Source organism: Scleropages formosus, chromosome 21, assembly GCF_900964775.1.
Source record: "Scleropages formosus chromosome 21, fSclFor1.1, whole genome shotgun sequence".
NCBI lineage: Eukaryota > Metazoa > Chordata > Actinopteri > Osteoglossiformes > Osteoglossidae > Scleropages > Scleropages formosus.
The window spans coordinates 4574526-4599332 of NC_041826.1; the positions used below are offsets into that span (position 1 = coordinate 4574526).

Sequence of the window (24807 nt, forward strand, 5' to 3'; positions counted from 1 at the left end):
CCTCAGATTAAGAGGAACAAGGGCCAGGCCCGATAGAACTCCTTCTTCAGCTTGACGGCATCCCTTACTTCCGGTGTCCACCACCGTGTTCGGGGATTGCCGCCGCCACAGGCGCCGGAGACCTTATGGCCGCAGCTCCGAACCGCCGCCCCGACAATGGAGGCGCGGAACATAGTCCATTCAGACTCGATGTCCCCCACCTCCCTCGGGACCTGGTTGAAGCTCTGTCGGAGGTGGGAGTTGAAGACCTCTCTGACAGGGGCCTCCGCCAAACGTTCCCAACAGACCCTCACTATGCGTTTGGGCCTGCCAGGTCTGTCCAGCTTTTTCCCCCGCCATCGAATCCAACTCACTACCAGGTGGTGATCAGTTGACAGCTCAGCCCCTCTCTTCACCCGAGTGTCCAAGACATATGGCCGAAGATCAGAAGAAACGACTACAAAGTCGATCATCGACCTCCGACCTAGGGTGTCCTGGTGCCAAGTGCACTGATGGACACCCTTATGCATGAACATGGTGTTCGTTATGGATAAACTGCGACTAGCACAGAAATTCAATAACAACTCACCGCTCGGGTTCAGATCAGGGAGGCCGTTCCTCCCAATCACGCCCCTCCAGGTATCACTGTCGCTACCCACGTGGGCGTTAAAGTCCCCCAGTAGAACGACAGAGTCCCCAGTGGGAGCGCTTTCCAGCATGCCCCCCAGGGACTCCAAGAAGGCCGGGTACTCTACACTGCCGCTAGGCGCATAAGCACAAATGACAGTGAGAGACCGTTCCCTGACCCGAAGGCGTAGGGAGACGACCCTCTCATTCACCAGGGTAGATACTCCAACACATGGCGGCTGAACTGGGGGGCTATTAATAAGCCCACACCCGCCCGCCGCCTCTCACTTTGGGCAACGCCAGAATAGTGGAGAGTCCACCCTTGATCGAGAAGAGTGGTTCCAGAACCCAAGCTGTGAGTGGAAGTGAGCCCGACTATATCTAGACGGTATCTCTCAACTTCCCGCACCAGCTCAGGCTCCTTCCCCGCCAGTGAGGTGACATTCCAAGTCCCAAAAACCAGAGTTGGCGCCTGAGGTTTGGGTCGGCCGGGCATTCCGCCCCGACCACCGCCCAAATAACAATGCACCGACCCCTTACGGTTTCTCCGGCAGGTGGTGAGCCCACCGAAGAGTGGCTCCATGTCATGGCTTTGGGCTGAGCCCGGCCAGGCCCCGTGGGCATAGACCTGGCCACCAGGCGCTCGCATGCGAGCCCCCCACCCTGGCCTGGCTCCAGGGTGGGGCCCCGATGACCCCATACCGGGCGGGGTAAACGAAAGCCTTGATTTTTTCTTCATAAGGGGTTTTTGAACCGCGCTTTGTCTCGTCTGTCATCCAGGACCTGTCTGCCATGGGAGACCCTACCAGGGGCATATAGCCCCAGGCAACATAGCTCCTGGACTCATTCAGGCACTCAAACCCCTCCGCCACGATAAAGTGGCGGTTCACGGAGGGGAAACTGAATACAGTTTAACATAAATGAAAGTAAGAAAACAAAAGGAATGTCAGAATCTAAGCATACTGATTTTCATTTTAACTTGGAATCACACACACACACACACACACACACACACATCTTCTGAACCGCTTGTCCCATACAGGGTCGCGGGGAACCGGAGCCTAACCCAGCAACACAGGGCGTAAGGCCGGAGGGGGAGGGGACACACCCAGGACGGGACGCCAGTCCGTCGCAAGGCACCCCAAATGGGATTCGAACCCCAGACCCACTGGAGAGCAGGACCTGGTCCAACCCACCACGCCACCGCACCCCCTATAACTTGGAATCATTATTCTTTAAATCTTTGCATCTGTCTTCTCTGTTAGTTATAACAAAATATGTACTGCAATACTAGGTTCAGGAATTAATTAAGTTAACTACATTTTTCACTTAGAAACGCCAACACATCAAAAAACAATGGGCAGATGCATTCAATTCCATTCTAAGGACTGTAGTTTCCCATGAGGGGGCACATTAAACATGCTGACACTGAATGAAAATCATTCAGGTAGGAGTAAACTGTCCCTCTCAGCAGTTGTGACAAAATATTATTAAATTTAGTGTTAAATCACTATCCAAAGAACCATATTTCTGTGAACCAAATAAGCACCTGGGGTTAGGGCAGGAGCCAAAATATGTGTTCAAGAGGCATCCATGTCTTCCAGTTCACCCCTGTCTACCTACATTCTTGTGGCCAATGCTGTAGCACAGACTTTAACTATTATGCTGTAATATATGTCTGTTGATTGTTACTTGCATTAAAAAGAACAGAGAAATGTGTAATAATCATGCATAGCAATGAATTCAGTTATTACCCCAACCTTGACAGATCCTTGGGAAAATTTAGATGTCTGATAAAAGAGTAGAAACATTAGGTAAAGAGTCTTTGAAAATGCAAGTGAAATTTTTTACAGTATTTTTTTGTCATTTTTAGAGTGTTTACTAGTAACAAGAAATGCTGAATTAGTTGGAAGCAAATTTAGAGTCATTTAAAACAGAACTCAAGCTCAACTTAATACAATCAAGTAAATGGCTTGGGTGCACAGAACCCCCTGTTATGAGTAAACTAGAACCAAAGATGAGATGGGAACAAAATATCTTTGTTTTTCTAGATGGATGTGTTTTGGCAGGAAGCCATCATCAGCATACCTCTTTGCAGTGAAAACCATAATAAAAAGTATAAAGTTCTGAGATCATGAACTAGGAAATTACATCATTAATGGACCAAAAACATAAAATGACAATAACAACATGATGTAAGTGGGACAAGGATGACACTTACAAACAACAGGATGTTGCTCCAACCTTCTGGAAATGATGTTCCCCTACCTTAAACTGGATATTATATTTGACAGAGGTCATGGTTTCTTTGGAAATGTATAATCAGTATCTGTCCTTTGAATGAATTTAAGAAATTGTGTGTTTCGCTCCTTTTTAGGTATTTATAATTTGAATATTTTAAATGTATGTTATAGATTGTGTAATGTTTTTAAGGTATGTTTTGATTAATTTGGAGTGTCTTAATTACGTTTTTAAATCTAAAAAAGTTTTGTGGAAAAAATGAAAAGTTCCCCTATCTACTCATCATTTTCAGTCCTTTCTATAACTAATGTAGTAAGGACAAAAGTAGCCCAGAGTCACATATTGCCTGAAAAAAAACTGGCCAGAGGGTTTTTCATTAAACTAGATCAAAACTGCTGCCTGAAAACTAAAGAAATGAATATCACATCCTTCCACCATGTAATACAAAACCTGTCTCTGCTCTGAGAGACAGCCTTTCCAAACCAGGCTGAAAATGTGAGTTACAATCTGAACAAAGCTGGACAGGTCATCAGTGTTATTGGTTCTGCCAACCAAAACACTTTTATTACCTTCTAAACTCTAACTTTCCTTTATCTACATACTGGCCAGCTCCAACTGCCATTTAAAATGGCAAAGAGTGACTGGAAAAAGATATGATATATGGAGTAAAAGGATCATTTAGCGAACAAGTTGTCAAAACACCATCCATAATGCTGTGTACACAGTAGAGATGCTGGGCTATTCAATCAGCTCTTACATTGCCTACATTTTTTTGACAATATTTACTTCCACTAGTTTCTAGAAATGAAAAACTGATAATTATGTATTTTTGTTTTAGTTTCTGCATTTCTTAAAAAAATATTAAATTACTAAAACAGGGATGAAACTGTGCAGTAAACAAACCTTACATTTATTCATTTAGCTGACACTTTTCTTCAAAGCAACTTAGAATGTTAAAGTACTTACAGTTTTTTACCAAATTATACAGCTGGGTAACTTTTACTGGAGCAATTTAAAGTAGATACCTTTCATAATAGTACTACAGTCAGAGGTGGGATTTGAGCCTGTGACCTTGGGGTACAAAGGTGACAGTACATTCCCCTATGCTATTAGCTGTCCCCACAGCAATACATGAGGTGTCACGAGGTGTTATGAGGAAATATCAGCTGTGGGCAGCATGGTGGCACAGTGAGTAGTGCTGCTGTCTCAGAGAGCCTGGGTGGTGCGACAGAACGTAGGTTTGATCCCTACTCAGAGTGTGTGAAGTTTGCATGTTCTCCTGTGTCTGTGTGGGTTTCCTCTAGGTGCTCTGGTTTCCTCCCACAATCCAAAGACATGCTGTCCAGGTTGCCCCATGGGGTATGAGTGACAGAGAGTGTGTTTCACTAATGTATGTATGAGTGACCCATTGTAAGTAGTGTATCTAGCAGTGTAAGTCACTGTGGTGGATAAGGTGTGTGGGCTGATAACCCTACGTAGCATATGATGAAAGTTTCTTTGGAGCAAAAGCATCTGCTAAATAAATTAATGTAAATGTGTTCCTTTACAAAAACAATATTAACATTAATGCTAAAACTTGTAATATTTTTTAAGATTTTTTTCTGAATGATGAATGATTTGTTTTTATTATATGAGAAAACCACATTCCATAATGCATATTTAAAAGTCACCCTTAAGGATTGATTTAATCTGTAATTTGTAATCACCAATTATATCTGTTTGTAAATTCACAAAACCATTTTCTTCTGTGTAGATATCTTAGTCTGCTGTTAAATGCCTTGTTTCTTTATATTTCCTATATCCCATAGAAATGTTATATATATGTGCCACTGCAGAGTATAGTCAAACTGCTAAATTGTTCTACTGTAAGCAGTCATAGTATAAGGAACAAATTTCTATACATTCAGTCAATTTTAAAATACAATTTTAAATATAATGTCAACATCAGAAAAATATATCAAATTAGGAACACTAAATCTATTGAAGATGCAGAAAATGACATGATCAGCGTTTACAAAAGCATGTATGTAAATTAGAGCTGCACAAAGTCAGTTTTTCGGGAAACTGTATAACAAAAGGGCTGAAAAGCAAACACAATGTCAGTTTTCCACATGGAACTGTGAGTTCCAGGAAGAGTGAAGGTGCAGTTTCTCTGACTATCATTTGTTCCTCCTATCCCTGCTGTTCCTTTCATGGAGATTCGCCAGTACCTTAGCAGGTCCAGGTCCTGCTTTGCTCTCTGTGGTCGAAATATCCGAATTGGTGATATTACATGGCAGCGTGCCCAGTGCCGATTGTTCAGCGCACACAGCTCAGCAATAAGTATGCTAATTTGATATCAGGGTAGTCTCAGGAGATCTCTGTTTCAGGTAGACAGTCGTTGTTTTGTTTCTTTCTCTTCTCTGAAGCATCTGTTCCGAGCTGACACTGCGGAGTGTCCTCTAAGAGAAGGATACTTCTCTGGCACTGTAGGACACACTTTAAGAGGAAAAGACGAATGCAAGCTATAACACATCAGTGGGCATATCGAATTGTCTACAGGCAGGGGGTCCAAATTTCATTATGTTTCTGAAAGTGGGGAGTAGAGGCCCTGTCATTATTGCACACCAACATGGAGGTGAATGACATCCCATTCTGAGGAGGACAAAGCATGGAGGTCTGTAAGCATACAGGGGAGACAACAGACTGCTACTATACTGAGACGTCGATCACACTTCTGACACCAGTGAGAGTGTGTCAAATCCTATTGATCAGTGCAATGGTTGTCAAAGGGGAAACACTTACGGCAGCTTTAGCAGTGCATGTGAAGTTTCATTTGGCACCGAGAAAACTTCTAGCAGAGTGCCTGATAGCTCATCAATGCCATTATATTCTTCAGCAGGCCTGTTTGATCACACAAGGCATAGTCTTCATTAACAAGCAATGTATTTCACTTCTGGTTCCTTCGAGTTTGACACTCTTCCCATTACAGAAATAACAGTGAAATAATGAAAAAACACACACACACATTTTCAGAACTGCTTGTCCCATATGGGGTCATGGGGGAACCAGAGCCTACCCGGTAACACAGGGTGTAAGGCCGGAGGGGGCACACCCAGGACGGGACGCCAGTCTGTTGCAAGACACCCCAAGCGGGACTTGAACCCCAGACCCACCGGAGAGCAGGACTGTGGTCCAACCCACCGCGCCACCATGCCACCGCGCCCCCCCCCAATGAAAAAACAGTGAATAGCAAATAATGTTTTTTTTTCTTTTTTATTTTTACTTAAATCTGCCATTTAAGTATACTAAATGTTCTGTTATAGACTGAAATGTGTTCATTTTAATTTAACATTGAATTATTAATATTATTGATATCCGTAGTCATAGATTTGTAACATATGTTCCGTGCTGTCTTGCACAATGCATACCTACTATAAAAACTAAAACATTCTGAGAAATAATTGGTTAAATGCATTTTTGATTTCTGAGTTTTAAGGAGTTTTGGAGAAAGGCATCCATTAAATCAATCAATGTAAATATAAACACTGCAATAGAAATGAAATATAAGCCTTGGAAAGACTGAAATTGTTGTAACGCACAGCTAACAATGGGATTTCGGTGAGTTCACACCTTTCTCCTGCATCCCTCATCCACTCCTCACTTCCCCACAGGAATATCTCAAGGTCTTGAACCTCCGAAGACAGACTGTTAAACTACGGAGATGGACCTTAGATGGACCTCTGTGTAATTCAAATCAGATCACTTGTGGAGCTTGGAAAAATCTTTTGGAATGGCAAAATGTATGTGCTTGCCAGAAATGGTGCATGCAGAACATCGCCTGTTGTAAAATCTGTGAAAGGAAGCATGAAAAAGCACCCCAGGGGCAGAAAAAGGCAAGGGGGAAAATGACTTTTCTTCAGGCCGTAACATCATATAAAGTCATCTATAGGCCAAGGTGGAAGTGATGGAGGATTCTGAGCCACCAAACAGTGCCTCGCAACTGGGGCATGGAGGCCAGATTAAACACTACAGGCTTCTGTTCTTCTGCATGGTGTCACAGCTTTCTGCACCCTGCCTTCCCTGGGCCTGTTAAAAGGATTATATGTCACCAGAGTAGAATACACAGTGGCCCCAATCAATACAAATTAGGTCTGAGGAACTGATAACCTTATAAAACTTGTAATTGCACTGGGTCCTTGGAAACAGGCAATAAAATTTCAATTTTATTTCTTTACCCTTCATTCACTTTTCCAGGGAGATGAAAAACGCTTTTAGGATCCTTGATACCTTTGTAAATAAGAAATCATAAATGGAAATACACCATGAGCATATACATTTTCTATACTTTCTTCTTCCACGTGCTGTTGATAATTATTCTTTATAACGTTGATTTTATGCATCTCTTTCAGATATTTGCAAAAATCCGCAGCGTGATTGTTTCAGGTACAATTTAATGATTCATTAATTTTTGTATTTGCTTTGCATTTCAAAACCATTCCAAGGTTGCCATAGTTGGTAAAGTGGGTGCATAATAGCTCCAGGGTTGTGAGTATAGAATCAGCCCTAACTCTCTCGTTGTGGAGTTCTCTCTGGGTTCATGTGGGTCTCTGCCCAACCTTCAGAGACATGCAGTATAGCTGTCTTTGTGACTCTTCGTGTGTGTGTGTGTGTGTGTGTGTGTGTGTGTGTGTGTGTGTGTGTGTGTGTGTGTGTGTGTGTGTGTGTGTGTGAGAGAGAGAGAGAGACAGAGAGAGAGGGAGGGAGGCATAGTACCTTCTTAAAAACTGGTAACTTAAGTTCGCATTTACATTCCAATGATCCTTTTCTGGATATGCAGTGTGTGGAAATAAAGTGTAATACCACAACCTGTTTAAACCTAGTGACGGATCCTGAATGTGAAAAACTGAAGACTGAAAAAGCATAAAATTGCCCAGATTAATATTAACTTAGGCTTTGAAATTCATAATTTCACTGATAAATTACTCCAAGCTTCAGTAAATTAAAATGCATATCACACTTCATAAATTTCTAAAAGTTTTGAACTCAGTGATTCACAAATCCTCTAATTCCCCAAAATTCTATTTCACCCTCTTTTCAGAAACAATATGAAATAAATTATTTTCCCAACTCATGGCTTTCCATCAGAGTTCAAGGTAATGCCATAATTTTTGCCCTTGTTTGGGAAATGAGCTGCGATGTGATGATATTCAGAGGATTCTGCGACAAAGGAGTGTGACAAATGAAATTATCCTGTTATACACATCAGTCACAGCCAAGCTACGGGGCTTTGGGTTTTAAAATGCATTTTACAAAATCTATCGCGAAGCAAAAGGAAAAACATGACTCAGTTGAGCTTGTCTGCACTGAACTCCAGCCAGTAAAGACGATTTGAGGTTACATAGCACTGCCAGTAAAAGTCTCAGAGAGAGGCATTACAGTTCACCGCAGCCTCCTTTTCAGTATGCCTCTGCTCTTTTAGATATTAAATACCATAAAATTTGCATTTCCCAGTAAATAGCGGCACAATGCCTGTCGGTTGTTAGGTGCTGCATTGTCAGCGTGGCAAAAAATTATAAAGTTTAATACTGTGTAAGGTGCCTGGAGAAAATTATATCTGTCCGTGGTGATGGATGTCTCATTGCTATTTCTGGTAACTGTAGCATCCTCAGCATCTGCCCAATGAGCCTTAAATATCAGGCTTGAGGCTTGAGAGTCCCTAACATTTTGCAGGTGCATAAACCCAACAAGCATCCAGTATCACATGGCTATTATCAGTCATTTAAAAAAAAAAAAACACTTCTGTGCCTATGCAAGGTGTTATTTCCTGAGAAATCTGAGAGCATTAAAATCACGTAAGGGTGTTCAAGAAGTAATGGAAACAATACTTAATGTCAATAACTAATAAATTAGGACATCTATTGCTTTGAGAACCACTTCAGATATTTTTGTAAATGCTGTCATATAGTACCAGAACTCTGGGATGTTGGACTCTTTTTCAAGAAGAAAAATCTTTGACAGAAGTGAAAGTCTGGTTTACTTTGTGCTGCAGAGCATTCCCATAAAAGTGAGTGATTTTTTTTTTTTTGTTTAGATTTGATAAATACAGAAATGATTAAAGATTTTGTTCAAGAAATCATGGCAGTGTGTATGGAGGCATACTGGAACGTTGCAAAGAAAAAGCTCATAACTCGTCTCTTAAACCGGTTTCTTGTTCTCTTGGAATTACAAGACAATGCATAATAATCAGAACCCATGACTGGGATGACTGGGATGGATAGATGGATGTATGGATGGATGAATGGATGAATGGATTCTGTAAATAAATAAATGTACAACATAACACATTCCCAACCATAATCTGGTTTTGCAGATGCATCTCACATTACATTTACAGGATCCAGCCTTATCTCACAATACATGCTACGTAGCGCCTGGTCCAGACCATGGTGATGTCCTGCCTGGACTACTGCAACTCTTTCCCGTCAGGTCTTTCAGCCTCTGCCATCAGACCTCCCCAGATTAACCAGAATGTTGTGGCATGAGTTGTATTTGACTTACCAAAGAGTTCTCTCTAGCGCTTACACAAAACATCTCAAATACGTGAAGCACAAGTCAGTGTAGCCAGACAAGATAGGAAGCTGCATATTCCCAGTTCCCATGAGTTTTGAGCTGTGAACGCATCTCTTCTCATTAATGTAGAGCTATTTTTGCATGCTTTTTACCCATTTCATTATTCACAGTGTCTAGTGGTAAACGTGCACTTGAAGGAAAACGAGAACCATCTTGCAAGCATAAAGCAATTAATTTGGAGATGAAATTCAAAAGTATGAAGGTGGACAAAGATTATTTTCTATACCAGAGGAACCAGGTTTAACCGTATTGACTATGAATATGATAGTGAAGGATGCTGCATGCTGCATGTATAAAGGAACACGTGATGATGTTGAATGACAGCGGAGGAGGGGGAATCTGACATCCGTAACTTTTGGGGTTGAAGAATGGTATATTTTCGTAAGTCAAGAGTGTGTCTGTATATCCCCTCCTCATCTCTCTTCTTTGGCTGCTTACACTTGTCCATACCAAGTGCAAGATTCTGCCTTTGGCCCTAAAAGTTAAGGATGCATTTCTCAACACCAGGAGGACCTGATCATTCAGTAAAACTTAGCCAGATTACTACGCTCCACCTCTGGCTGTTCGGCGGTCCGACACAGAAGAGGTCCAAAATCAAATGTCCGAAGGTTCTAGATTTTGGGTCCAGTGTGGTGGAATGAGCTCCCTCTCATTTGGAACTGCAGAATCTTTCAAAACATTCAAGAAGAGTCCGAAAACACAGCTCTTTTGGACCCACTTTCTCCTGATCTCCTTAAAAATACTCCTTATCAGTTCTGTATCTAACTATTCATGTACTGCATGATGGCGAAAACTGACGTATTAATATGCACTAAATGAATCTATGTTGTGAATCTCATCTCTGTATCTGTATTCCTCTGTCTGTTGGTGAAAAGCACTTTTGTTTATTTTGTGTTATAAGTTGCTTTGGAGAAAACCATTTGCTAATTGAATAAAAATATATGTATATATGTAGCAATTTTAGATCATTGTCAAAATGAGCATGATGGAAGAATTATTACCGCTTATATTTATATTACATGTATGTATATAATTTTTACCATAATAAACAATAAACTATGGGACCCACAAATCTGTGCTGCACACTGTACGCTGCTGGTGAGCGGCCTCACAAAAAATTCTCAACAAGTGCTTTGTCTGCACAACATGCTTTGCATTAATAGCATTCTGAAGTGCACAAATCAAACCTCGGCTATGAGACTACTGACTCACTCGAGTATAGTGACAGATTGACATCACATTTAATATACTAACTGGTTCAGAAAGCTTTGTTAGAACTGATCTTTTCCAGTTAGTTTGACTTCCCTTAGAGTTTTCAATAATGAGGCAAAAATAAACTAAAAAAAATTGTTTATTACAAATCTGTAGGACCTCACGAGCCAGCTGTGCCTCTAGTTTCCCCACTGCCCTTTATCTACCTACACTATCCTTATCTGCCTGAGCCATGAAACTGCCATAAAAAAAAAAAAAATCCATAACAAAGAAAATGGAAGGCATACAGGTAAAAACATACACTGAAAAATGTAATGAGGAGTAAGTGAAGTATAATTAACGGTAAATTGTGCATTATATTTTGCATTTGAGGATCGCTGCTGCAGTTCATCATGAATCCGGTAAGTTTGTTTTGCTACTGCCATATCCCAATACAGATTCTTATCGTGTAGTTGTGCTGATAGATAAAAGTAATCAGTTTGTGTTTGCGCAGCTGTCGACTATTTATTTATTTAAGTAACTATTTTATTCAGTTTGTAGTCTGTTAGAGTGCGTGGAAAGCTAAAAACTGTGTCATGTATTTTAGACTGGGTGTCACTCAAGTGCTTCAATTAATCGTGCCGCCCTCTGTTTGTTTCGGTTACAATTGTAGGAGTCGTTTCGATTTGGCATCGCAGCACGTGAATTAGCCCGCTTCAAATTTCAGCAGGTGACGCATAGCGGCAGCCTCAAGGTGTGAAGACTCGGGGTGCAAAGAGTCTACCTGTGAGAGTTCACCGAAAGAGGCCTCCTCAACATCGTGGTCTACGAGGGATCATGCGTTGAACATGTCGAACATCAAAGTTGTCTATGGCAACCAAGCCGTGCGACATCATCGTCATATCAGAGACTCAGACGCTCTCGCTGCTACAGTAACCTGATTTATCCTCGTCTGTCAAGCCTTTGAACCTGTTTCAACCTCTCCATGGGACTCTGGAACTGCCAGTCTCCTGTGAGGAAAGATGACTTCATCCTGGCCTATGCTTCCCATCTCTTGCCGCATCTCCTGGCCCTAACTGAAACCTGGATTACCCCAGACAACACTGCCACACCCACAGCCCTCTCCAGTAACTACTCATTCTCCCACACCCCTTGTCCCTCTGGCGAAGGTGGAGGCACAGACCTGCTTATCTCTGCCCAGTCTGAATATTCTGTTTTCACTCTTCACCTGTATGACCTGTCCTCCTTCCAGTTGCATGTTGTCTCTATCACAGCCCCTACCACTCTTGTTGTGGTTGTTCTTTCTTGCCCTCCTGGCCCTCCCTGAGGCTTCCTGGATGATCTCGACTTCTTGTTGGGCTCTCTCCCAGGGGACAACACTCTGTCGATTCTCCTGGGTGTCTTCAACCTGCATGCTGAGGACATTCATGCAAGCAGTCTTCTGTCACTCCTGTAGTCCTTCAACCTCACCCTGTCCCAGTCCCCCGCTACTCAGAAAACCAGCAATCGCCTTGCCCTTGTCTTTCCAGTAACTGTGGCTATCTTGTTCTCTCTGTTACTCCACTACATGTCTGTGATCATTTCTCCATCTCCTTCCAAGCCTGCCTCATGACTAATCCCTCTTCTTCTGCAACCTTTGTCACCTTTCGCTGTAACCTAAAATCTCTCTCGCCCTCCTGTCTTGCCTCACTGTCTGCTCTCCCTTCTGCTGCACAATTGTCAGATCTATTAACAGACAGTGCTACTGATGTTTTCCTCTCTGCCCTATCTTCCTCTCTAGATTCTCTCTGCCCCTAACTTCCAGACCAGCACACCCCAGTTCCACCATATAGCTGACTGATACATTATGTGCCAATACGACCAAACTCTGGGCTGCAGAGCGATTATGGCAAAAATCTAAGACTCCCACGGACCTGGATGTCTAAAAATAACTCTTAGCAACCTTTCACTCTGATGTTTCCTCAGCTAAAACAACCTTCTTCCACAACAAAACACAGTTTACAACCAAAACACCGTACAGGCTCTTTGCCACCTTTTCATCCCTACTCTGCCCTCTGGCGCCTCCTCCTCCATCTTCTCTCACAGCTGATGACTTTGCGTTGTTTTTCAGAGACAAAGTCAACACAATCATGGACAAGTTCTTGGCATCTGCTTGCCCTGATCATGCTGGACTTCTCTGCAAAGTCATGCTCTCCAAATTCAAGCCCCTGTCAGAAACTGAAATCTCCGATTTCCTGTTGTCACGCAGGGCCACCACCTGCTCACTCAACCCTATCCCATCGATAGACCTACAGATCATTTCCCTGCAACTCTCCACCTTCATCTCCAAGATCATCCATTCCAAGCTTTCCTATGGCTGCTTTCCGTCTGCCTTCAAAACTGCTCTCATTTCATCTTTGGTAAAGAAACCCTCTCTGGATCCTAACTCAGTCCAGAACTACAAACCAGTGTTTCTCCTCCTTTTTCTCTCAAAAACTGGAACGAGCAACCTGTGATTAACTATCTGAATTCCTCACCCAGAACCATCTCCTCAACGGATACCAGTCCAGATTCAAACCTAGATATTCCACCGAGGCAGTACTCCTGACAGTTTTATATGCTCTCCACTCGGCTACAGCGACCACCTTCTCCTCGGTCCTCATCCTCCTCAACCTGTCTGCAGCATTCAACACTTTCAACTATCAGATTCTATTCTCCTCTCTTGGTCACTTGGCATCAAAGGAACAGCACTAAAATTGATTGAGTTCTGCCTGTCATACAGATCCTACCAAGTGGCCTGGCTGGGCTACCGTTCATCTCCTCAGCCTCTCTCAACTGGTGTCCCACAGAGCTCAGTACTGGGCCACCTACTCTTCTCAATCTACACTTTTCCCTTGGCCCTGTTGTCATTGCCTCTTATGGATTCAACTAGCACTGCTATACCGATGAGACCCAGCTCTTCCTTTCATTTCCACCTGGAACATCAGACATTTCCTCACGCATTGCTGCCTGTCTATCGGACATCTCAGCCCGGATGTCTGATCACCACTTACAACTCAACCTTTTCCAAAACAGAGATCCTTCACCTCCCAGCTGGCCTGTCTTCCTGTTTTGAACTCTCTATCAAACTGAACAACTCACTGATTTTGCCTACCTCGTCGGCTAAGAGTGTGGGAGTGATGATTGACTCAAGTCTGCCTTTCTCTCACCACATTGAAGGCACAACTTGGACCTGCTAATATATAAAATCCACAAGATCCGTCCCTATCTAACAACCGACCATGGTGATATCCCACCTGGACTACTGCAACTCTCTCCTGTCTGGTCTTCCAGCTACTGCCATCAAACCTCTACAGCTGATACAGAATGCTGATTCACGAGTTATGTTTGACTTACCGAAGCATTCTCACATATCTTCCCTCCTCGTATCTCCGCTCCTCGTATCGTGTTGTTTGGTGGTCCCACACACAAAAGGTCAAAAAGTAAAAGTATGAAGGTTCTTGGTTCTGGCTCCGATGTGGTGGAACAACCTCCTCTCTTACTCAGAACTGCTGAATCTCTGTCCACATTTAAAAAAAAGGGTCTTTAAATTAATCTTTTCCGGACTCACTTCTCCCATGATCTCTTAAGTTCATGTAATGTGTAAATGTTCATGTTATATAACTTTCACATCATAACTGTTGAACAATGAATAACCTTCACGCAGCTACTCATGTAATGTAATGTAAATATTTAAAAAAAAAATTATTAGGAATGTGATTAGGAATAGGGGGGCGTGGTGGCGCAGTGGGTTGGACCAGGTCCTGCTCTCCGGTGGGTCTGGGGTTCGAGTCCTGCTTGGGGTGCCTTGCGGTGGACTGGCGTCCCGTCCTGGGTGTGTCCCCTCCCCCTCCGGCCTTACGCCCTGTGTTGCCGGGTATGCTCCGGTTCCCCGCAACCCCGTATGGGACAAGCGGTTCAGAAAGTGTGTGTGTGTGTGTGTGTGTATGTGATTAGGAATTGTCAATATTCGGATAAGCTATTATGCAGCTACTCCTGTGATGCTTCATATGATGAAAAGTAACAAACTAACTGTACTTTAGAATGATACATCTAAGTCTCTCTTTGTGCTAATGTAATGTACACATTGTATTTTCTATGACATACGCTGCTTTGAAGAAAAGCATCTGTTAAATGAATAAATGCAATATAAAAGGGCAGGATGGTGGCACAGCGAGTAACACTGCTGTCTCACAGTGCCTGGGTGGTGAGAGAGAACATGGGTTTGATCCCCACTCAGTCTGTGTGGAGTTTACATGTTCTCCCTGTGACTGCATGGGTTTCCTCCCACAGTCTGAAAACATGCTGTGCAGGTTCACCCATAGTGTGTGTGTGTGTGACAGTGTGTTCTACTGATGTATGGATGAATGACTCATTCTAAGTAGTGTACCTAGCAATGTAAGTCACCTTGGTGAATACGGTGTGTTGGCTGATAACAGTATCCAGTAGAAGCTGCTTTGGAGAAAAGTGTCTGCTAAATAAATAACTGTAAATGTATGAGACTGGTTCTCTGAGAATATGGATACACACACACTGGCTGAAACTGCTTGTCTTGAATGGGGTTGCAGCAAGCCAGAGCCTAACCTGGCAACACAAGGTGCAAGGCTGGAGGGAACAGACCCTGGATGGGACACCAGTCCACAGCAAGGCACCCCAAGCAGGACTCAAACCCCAGACCTGCCACACAGTGGGACCTGACCAAGCCTGCTGTGCCACCCTACACCCCCTCCCACCAAGTATGGATAGAGTAATAGAATATATCAAGTATATGAACAGTTTCAGTAAGAGTATGTCTGCACAAATAAAGACAATACCTATCAGCTTAATTGATTTACTAAGTATGTGAGGACAGTAACAGGTTGCATCCAGCATATTGACACATTCACTATTTGCAGTAATAGAGTGATATTATAATTTAATACCTATAATTTAAGCTAACAAGTCCCAGAAATAGCAGTACTTAGTAAGAATAGAGCATGAGCACAGAGTCAAGCACTTGCTGCTGTTGTCTTAGCTTTTCACATAGAGGATATACACAGCCACACAAAAGGCCCCAGGCAGCCCAAACCTTTTAGACTGTGTAACAATATCATTTGGTATGAAACATCTTTGGTCTCCCTTGGTGTTTTCTGTATCTTCTGCATCTCATCCTATATATCTCTCCTGGATTAATCTATTTAGGGCATTTCATTCATACTACTTAGCTGCATCTACCTTTCTGTCACTCAGACTAATTCTAAATAAAAGAATTTAAGCATTCTTCTTGCACTCTGCTGGCTAACACCTGGGGCATGTGGCTCAAGCTTGTAAATATATTTCAAAACCCATACATCAAGCTCATGGCAGTATCCAGATTCACTACTTTCTCATACAGCTTCAATGATCCAGACCTCCCCATTCAATCCCTGAATCTCCAATCATAATTTCCAGCATCTAATAATAAATCAGGTTTTAATCATTTTTATACACTCTCTGTTAGATGTTCTGTAAATATACACTATTTTCTTTGATTTTTCATGCACATTGTGCAATATATGTCCTCCTTATGATGTTAAACTTCACACACACATTTTCTGAACCGCTTGTCCCATACGGGGTCGCGGGGAACCGGAGCCTACCCGGCAACACAGGGCGTAAGGCCGGAGGGGGAGGGGACACACCCAGGACGGGACGCCAGTCTGTCGCAAGGCACCCCAAGCGGGACTCAAACCCCAGACTCACTGGAGAGGAGGACCTGGTCCAACCCACCGCGCCACCGCGCCACCGCACCCCCTCTGGAAAGTATACTTCATTATTTTTTTGGCGACTTGCTCATAAAAATGTGCTTTACAGAAAAAAAAAAATTGGATTGACTGAGCTCTAGCAGGTGACTCAGTAAGAGTAAGTTAACAGAGTAACATTGAAGCAAGAATAATTTTTGACTCGGTGAAAGTGCAGAGATACAATAAGAATTTTTTTTAAAAAATTAAAAGATAACTGTGAATTAAAAGAAAAGATAACTGTGAAACTGCAGCTCAGGGAACTATTTCATTAATTTCAGTAGAGGAGCTTTTCACTGAAATGGAGTTCAGGCAACCCTTGCTAGCCTCCTGCTGATGGACAAAATGTTAAAGGAAACAAATGCTATCAGAAAAAGAGGAAATAAATCATGTTCCATCTGTCTCTGCTCCTGACAAAAGGAGAGGAGAACATGCTAAGCTCTGAGAGCCCTGAAGCACCGTGCACACGGTTCCTTCTCAATGTGTCTTTGAAAAGATTGCCCAGCCTGATGCTTGGTTCAGTAATGTTCTGTAATGATGTGAGGTAGAGGACCATTGCTTTTGCAAACCTGAAAAGGCATAACAGTTCACACAGTGAGCCTGTTACTGTGAAATTGTCACTCCGTGAGCCAACAGGAGAGGTCCTTATATCAAAAGAATGGCAGGAATTTGCTTTGAACAAAAGTCTTGTGCCCTCACTGAAACAGCCTTATGAATTATTTAAACTTTGCCTCATTTTAAATCTATTTTCTTTCAAAATTTAATGCCAAATAACTTTTTTCCTTACATATGTGACAGTGACCTAACTATGACCTTAACACTAGAAGCAATAGTATGATCTGTAGTTAGTAAAATATTCTCTTTTGAATGTAGTTTTTGATCCATGAAATGTTGGCATCTTGCTTCATATTTTATAAATAACATGTTCATATATAATGGAACAGTTTTTACTATGTTTACTGAGGATTATCCCACCCTTAGCTGGGGAGCTGGAACAAAGCTTCCCAAGTCTTTTTTGTCTGCAATCCAGGTGGTGTGTTTATCATCCAAGGAAATGAACTAAACATGCTTTCCATTCCTCCAGTAGCTCCAGCATAACTACGTGCCCAACTATCTATTTTAATATCCCTACAGAAGAGAAAAAATAGATAAGTTTTGAGCTCTTGTGTATGTCTTTGGCCAATCAGCATCTCCTGGGAAAGAGCATTTGGAGCAAAGCAAACTACTGCAGGCTTTATAGAATATCTAGTGAGGTGGAAAATGAAAAGCTGCTGGGTTCCACACATCCACCATTCAGCTGCATAGACATTTCTGTGGGAAGTGTGTGTAATAAAAAATTTATCTATTTGTTCGGTAATTATGACTATTTGTTGGGTAGCTCAAAAAACCTGGACATAGCACACTAAGACTCGGTAAAGATCTGCTGCAAGCAAGCAGAAAACGTGTACTATTTCATCTGAACATCAGATTTTACTTGAAAGTGCTCCACTTCTGAAAATATACATTATCAGTGAAGTAGTTCAATGTGGAACACGTAGGATGCAATTCTTTACACCATATTTATGAGTTTTGGGAGCTTTGTATTTGGGTGCTCATAACATCATATGTAGTAAATATCTAAAAATATTTGTAGTCAAAATTTTCAATCTAATCAGTTAAAAAAACAAAATATAACCAAACTAGATGAGCTGCATAGATGTAGTACTGTAATTCTGTGTTCCAGGTACTCCTGTACAATCTGAGGAAATGTTACGATACACAGACAACATAATGAACAGCGCTCTGCACGTAATATGATGAAAAGGTCAGTTAATTTCAGCTTAGTGTTCAAATGCATGCGTCACCCAGCCTTTGTTTATTGCAAAAAGCGCTGCAATCCACCAGCAAGCAGGACTATCTGTTTTTGACTATCACAGTGAGTGAAGTTTTAGTTTTGTGTGTGCATTGCCGAGTTAATGCCATACACATTTCAGGACAGCTCGTTTTAATGACCGTGCCATTTTTGGACCGTGATCACTAATGTTCACTTTAGGGACCATGATCATACGTATTCAATAAATACTGATATCCATTAATCATTTCCTAATACAGACCTGAAATATGAATTACAGTGAAGTCCTAACTTTAAAAAAAGATGGTAAGGCTTTCCACTGGGGGTGCGGTGGCGCAGTGGGTTGGACCACAGTCCTGTTCTCCAGTGGGTCTGGGGTTCGAGTCCCGCTTGGGGTGCCTTGCGGCGGACTGGCGTCCCGTCCTGGGTGTATCCCCTTCCCCCTCCGGCCTTACGCCCTGTGTTGCCGGGTAGGCTCCGGTTCCCCGTGACCCCGTCTGGGACAAGCGGTTCTGAAAATGTGTGTGTGTGTGTGTGTGTGTGTGTGTGTGGTAAGGCTTTCCAGTTTTCTGCATTTTTGGTGGGGAAAATAAAAATTCTGTGAAATCAAGGGTAAACTACATTCACACACATATGGTATGTCATTTATATCATGGTAAAGTGTATTATGTACATTCTGCATCTTATGACATTATTGCTCATTATTTTAAAATATTAAGACCTCATAGCAGGCTAACCAGTTTAATTGCATAACTTAACCTGATTTGCAGTTAGAAGTCATGAAATTATTTGCAGCGCTTTGGTCCCTAACCCTGAGGTTAAATGGGCTCTGTTTATGTGTATATGCTGTAGGTTCTCATGAGCGTATGAATTGCAAGATTTCCATGTCATCTCACAGGCAATTCACAAATCTAGTCCATTTTTATCAACTATAAGAGTCATAAGCTAAAATCTTAACAAGAAAGTGCTAAAAGCTGAAAAGAGAAAATAGAGTCTGATCTCAAACCTCATGTGATAAGATGCAGAGATTTCTCTTGACAAGCAACTTTTTCTCATTCCGGGTGACTGCCTGACTTGAGGGGGGTGCGGTGGTGCAGGGGGTTGGACTGGGTCCTGCTCTCCGGTGGGTCTGGGGTTCAAGTCCTTCTCGGGGTGCCTTGCGACAAAGTGGCGTCCTGTCCTGGGTGTGACCCCTCCCCCTCCAGCCTTACACCCTGTGTTGCTGGGTTAGGCTCCGGTTCCCCGTGACCCTGAAGGGGACAAGCAGCTTGGAAAGTGTGTGTCTGACTTGATTTATTATTCCTTTATTGCAATTCATAATTTATGGACAGATCAGCAGAGAAAAGTCGTTATAATAATTACAAGAATTACCTTGTTAGGCAGTGTTCTATTAATAATATAGCACATTTACATTGTAAGTTCACCAGAAACATGTTTCTTAACTGTGGGAGGAAACCAGAACACTCAGGGGAAATCCATGTGAGCACTGGGAGAAGATGGAAACTCCACTCGGACTGTTCCGGATTCTAACTCACCTCCGAAGCCAAAGTCCATGAGCTGTGCAGCACCAGCGTTACTGTGTCAAATTTATACCTCTAAAGCAAAGAATCCAGGTGTTACTTCAAATACTGTACATGACTTCCAGCTTCTTCACAGGTACCCCATTGGGTTAATTCTAACGAAGGGGCAACTTGCTGAAGTTTTTCACAGCTTAGCCCGTATCAAACTTTTCAAACATCAGCTTGATCACCAGTCTTCCATTGGGAGTTGTTTTCCCATTACTACTTTTACAATCCATCAGTCAGACTGATATTCCCCATAGTCTCATTTAGCCTCCGTGTTGTGGTGTTCTGGGTATTGTTCTTACTTTTTCCTATCATTACCACAGCAGCCCCCTGGGACTCTTCCACCTGAGCTGACCCAGTCTCCTCCTTTCACTTCTGTAAATGAGGAGCAGGAAGGAAGGCCCATTGCTTTCCTGCATTTTAGAAGCATAAACTAAACTTCCAAATGAAGTATCAGAACTGTTCAGCATTGGCCACTGTGGAATGCCAAAGGTGTTGGTGAAGTACTCATTAATTTTTTTCTTGTCTTTTGATTGGTATGAAATCCCAGTAACACAGGCGCATTAAACTCAAAGGTTCTATTCAAACAGCCCGATGGCTTTCAAAAGAGACTCATGCACATGGCCCACAGCCGCAGTGTGCGTTCTTGAGAAGAAATGCGGACTCAGCTTTTGACACGGCTTTCATCAGTGTCCCTGATAAGCCAATTGTGCGGAAATGAAGACTCCCCACAGTCACAATTATAAAAAGAGAGAGTTAGTTTAGTGTGATTTATTTCATGGGCTTATTTCATTACAAGGACTTATTTCAAAGCTGATGTGAATACCCCATCCAGAGAGATAAGAGAATTACTTAAAATTACATTAGCAATAATCATTCATGAAGTGAAAGACTAAATGTTTGTTTGTTCTTATAACCGAAGAATGTGATTCTTTGTGTAGGTTTACCTGGGTAAGAAGAACAGAATAACAGAAGTGCTTCTATTGTGTAAAATATTATTATTTAATATGTTATATTTTCATCCATCCATCCATCATCAACCACCTCTTGTCCCGAGAGGGGTCAGGGCAAGCCAGAGCCTATCCCAGCAACACAGTGCGCAAGGCCAAAGGGGGAGGGGACACACCCAGGACAGGTTGCCAGGCCGTCACACGACACCCCAAGCAGGGCTCAAACCCCAGACCCATCACACAGCGGGAACCGGAGGAACCCGTCGCGCCACCGTGCCTCCCTTTCGTATTATATTTTATTTCATAAAATATTTTCTTGTGTTCTGAAAGTGTGTGTGTGTATTTATTGTGTAGAGACAACTTGTAGCATCATGGTAAGCACTACTGCCTTTTAACCCAAAGATTGTAGGTTTGATTCCCACCTCTTGTAGTAGCCTTGAGCAAAGTATTTACCTTAAATTGTTCTAGTGAAAAAAAAAAAAAATACCCAGCTGTATAAACGGGTAAGTAATGATAAGTACCTTAATGTTGTCAGTCACTTTGGAGAAAAGTGTCAACTAAATGAATACATGTGTACACAGGTGAATATTACTAGTTATTCTTAAATGGCTCTCAGGTTTGGTATGGCTTCTCACCAAAGTTGACATGCCGTAGTCTGAACCAGGTCAGACCTTTCAGGCCAATAATAGAAGCTTTTTATCATAGATGGGAAGCAGTTGTGTCAGGTAGTCGCCCAAGACCTGAGGCAATTTCCACAGCACTCAGCAGCTGGATGTCTTTCAGCGTGCCGTACAGTAGCATGAGCCAGTCTTTCCATTCTGTTTGTGTTATGATAACATTATTGCAACATTTCTTTTTTTATTGGTTTTATGATTAGCACAGGGTCAAAACATCTTGCAAATAGACAGTGCACCGAGAAAAAGCAAATATGTCCACAGACAAAGAGCGAGGGCTTAGGGTCAAAAGGTTACAGTTTATCACAGGTATGATCATACAGGACTTTCTAATAACTTTCATAAGGGTGTCCACATATTTCAGAATTATTTGAGTTGTCATGCAAATCAAATGTCAGTTTTTCAAGTGGGAGAAATTTCAACGCCTCAGTCATCTGTGTTTATAGAGGGGCCATCTGGTGTACACCACAGCATTAAAATACATTTCTTTGCCAAATATGTAAGAGGGGATATTCTACATATCATAACAGCATTAAGAAAGGAGTTGGGATTGTGATTTAACAACAGAATAGTTGAGAAAATATTTTTTTTTTATTAAAGGTTTCTTGGAGCGTTGCTCCAGTCTAGTAAATTTGTATCTTATACCCAGATTATATTTTATACTCAGAAACCCAGAATAAATGTGCAATAGTGCTGGGAGAGGAACAGTTGTCCCTGGGATCAACTTGTGAAGGTGCATTGGAGTGAGATAGATTCTGTGAATGAACTTGAAGATTTGTTCCTGGATGCTGACAGAGGAGCAGACAAGGAAGACTTTAGCACATACAGATATTCTGAGGTCTCCCTCAGTACATTGAAAGAGCCTGTTCCAATGCTTGATAAAATGATACAGTATATTATGCCGAAATAATGCCTCTGGAGTTTTTTGGTGTAATGAGCTGTTCCTCAACCTTTGTTAATTTTGTCCATCATCTGTTCTCCTTTTCTGCTGCAACAGCAAAGTGACGGAGTTGAAGATATTGTAACGACCCAAGTTACTACAAGTTACTCATGTTTGAGGTGGAAAACATGTTCATGTCAACTGGCGAGAATTTAGGTAAAATGTGAATTAGTTGTTCAACTGCTGTGGAGGCTCACAGGGAATATAATGGGATGAGTGTCTGTTGGCCAGTGGAGAAGGAAAAAAAAGCCTGAGAGGCTCTAAGGAAACTGTTAAGACTGGCTTGAGGTTCAGGGTTCTTGAATAAAAGGAGTTCTTGAACTGAGAGCATTATTTCCTTGTGTTTGTGTCCATACCTCTCGCTGTGCACCATTGTTCCAATAAACATTAGTAATGAACGGTTTCCATGCACCTTCTTCATCCCATCCAACCCCAGAGGGCAGTGTGCTACAATATATATATCAGTCTGTATTGGGTACGTTGAAATTATTTTTGAAAAGCTTGAAGCTCACCTGTGTTTAGATAAAGATGGGATCTTATGAAATTATGAATTTTTGGATAATTTTTTTGGATAAAGATTGGATCTTATGAATTTTTGGCAAGTATCTTAACATTCTCAGATGGCATGAGGTAGATTCCAAATCCACCTAGAGTGAATGTGGTCTAGCCTTGGGCCAGTTAGTCATTTTTTAAATCTGTGCAGCCCAATTATAAAATTTCAAATTTAGTACAAAAGCCAAACCATTGTCTTTTGGCTGATGAAGTCTGGATTGTCTAATTCTGGGCCTTTCATTGCACCACGCAAACCAAGAGACCAGACGTCTAATTTTTTGAAGAAAATGTTTGGCAAGTAACATGGTTGATTTTGGAATAGGTATAACAATTGAGGTAAAACATTCATTCAAACAGCAGTAATTGTACCGAACACTGAAATAGCTAAAGAAGTCCAAGAGGCTAGGTCCTCTTTATTCTTCTTAAATAATGGTAGATAGTTGGTGTCAAGAAGGTGATTGAGGTCTGGAGAAGCAAAGATACCTAGGTGTTTTGCTATTTAAATTGGAACAACCAGGTAGAATATTGCAACATTTCAACATGCTTTGCCAGCATATGACTGTGTATGGTAACAAGACTAATGGGTAAGCTTCCCAAGGCAATGGTCCCACAAGAAATGAGAGTTCGTGAATGACTGTACCTGACAGTGTCATTTCGAATAGGTTTTGAAGGAAATGTTATGGCTCTTCTTGGTTTTTTCCTTTTTTATGGATATCTGATAGGGCTTAATTCCCAGCAGCCTTTGCCCCAGGTCCTTCCTGTGCTCATGTTCTGTTGTACAGCTCTGGGACAAATGAACAGTGATTTGACACAAGCAAGACATTCCCAACAAATACCAAGTGCCTACAGCTGTTTCTTTGGAAGTGCAGATAAACAGGCTCCAGAAGGGAGCATTGGTCCTAGAGAAAAGGTTCATAGCATAAGACCAAGAAATAAGGAGAACCAGTAAAAACCATTATTTGCTCATTGTAATGGACTGACAAAGAAGAGTCTGGAACTCTGTAGTGGAACAGACCTGTCAATGCCAGCTTTGAGTGTGAAAATGCACCTCAGACATTTACTTTCCTCAATATTCATTTCCAGACAATAACTGCTGCAGTGGGGGGGAGCAAGCTCAACACCAGGACCATTAGAAAAGATTAATATTGATGCAAATCTTCCATCAGTCTGCTCACTTTGTGAAGTTCTACCTCCTACATGAGTTCCAGTGGTTTCTGGATTCCCTTGACATGAGCTAGTGAGACAGCCACTACCATCAGTGTTTCACTCATCTGTCTGGGGGTTGGGGTCTGGTACTCCTCCTGGGGGTGGTGCACTGATATAAAAAACACTAGTCCTTCGTTTCCAGTTATTGCCCCATCTTGACGATGAATCAACCTCTTGCAGTCAATCTGTGAATTGAGCCCCTACACCGAAGGAGTCGTTGTCCGTTATTACAGTCATTACGCAGTGCTAATCTTCACAAAATCCAGGATGAACCAGAACCAGGTAGGTTGTGATGAAAGTACCACAGCAACAAGAGGGCAACAAAAATGTGCAGTGCCTCAGAAAACGAGACAACAAGAAGAATTTTTCACTTTAATTGTGGGATTATTTGAGGTCTGTTGCTGGTGCGCTCCCAGTGCTGGTGATGTGGCAAAAAGATTAATGCTAGTACGTCATATTTCTCTTTGGGGAGGGGGGGGGGGGGGCCTTTAAAGAGGAGAAAACTTTTGAAGATAGCCATTTAACTGACTTTTTCAGCATATACAGATACCAGCACAGTTGGGAAGTGTCTCTTTTTAGAGAAAGTGCTGAAGGAGACTGTGCAACAAACTGCAGAAAGCTAATATTTAAGAAAGTAAAGGGGTGGTTGCTTTTAAAGACCT

General features: G+C 42.1%; 1 pseudogene; it reads left to right on the forward strand.

Moving 5' to 3' along the window:
- Positions 1 to 11063: 11063 nt before the first annotated feature.
- Positions 11064 to 24177, forward strand: LOC114909286 (uncharacterized; annotated as a pseudogene).
- The last annotated feature ends 630 nt before the right edge of the window (positions 24178 to 24807 follow it).